Below are 893 nucleotides of genomic sequence, written 5' to 3'. Positions count from 1 at the left end.
TCTACAACTGCCTGAGAGGAGGCTGTAGTGAGGTGGGGGTCGGCCTCTTCTCCCTGGTAACAGATGACAGGATGAGGGGGAATGGTTTGAAGCTGCGCCAGGGCAGGTTTAGGCTAGACATTAGGAAAAACTTCTTCACCGAAAGGGTTGTCAGGCTCTGGAATGGGCTGCCCAGGGAGGTGGTAGAGTCCTCATCCCTGGAGGTATTTAAAAGAAGGATAGATGAGGTGCTGAGGGACGTGGTTTAGTGGTGGGACGGCAGGGTTAGGGGAAAGGTTGGATTCGATGATCTCAAAGGGCTTTTCCAACCAAAGTGATTCTATGATTCTATGAATCTGTTTGCAAACCGAAGTGCAAGTGCAAAGCTGTTCGACAGAACAAAAGATGTTAGTGATTTATGTGCTATTCAGAGAACAATGAGGGCTTGTGAGACCCACCCTTACTGTTACAGGGCGGCAGTTGAATCACTCACCTGGTATGTGGTAGACCCTGTTCAACGACTTTCTCAGCCCATTGCAAATCAAAGACTGAAATACAGATTTGTAAGTTTTAAATGAATATTTCACCAGTTTTTCTTCCTCTGTCTAATGTAAGAGTGTTACCTGAGGTGGAGCAGTTTGAGTAAGAAAGATTGAACCTTGCTTCCACCCCTCCATCCTCCACCCATCCGTCCTGAACGCTGTTCCGCCATGGAGCTAGGAATGCTGTCTTGTGAAGTAAGAGTACACACTTCCTTTATTTTGAACCATCAGATCATAGAATCATAGAATCATAGAATGTTTTGGGTTGGAAAGGCCCCCTAGAGGTCATCTAGTCCAACCCCCCTGCAGGAGCAGGGACACTGCTAACTAGATCAGGTTGCTCACAGCCCCGTCCAACCTGGCCTTGAATGC

Source organism: Egretta garzetta, unplaced genomic scaffold, assembly GCF_000687185.1.
Source record: "Egretta garzetta isolate BGI_Z169 unplaced genomic scaffold, ASM68718v1 scaffold618, whole genome shotgun sequence".
Classification (NCBI taxonomy): domain Eukaryota; kingdom Metazoa; phylum Chordata; class Aves; order Pelecaniformes; family Ardeidae; genus Egretta; species Egretta garzetta.
This window is presented reverse-complemented; position numbering follows the sequence as displayed.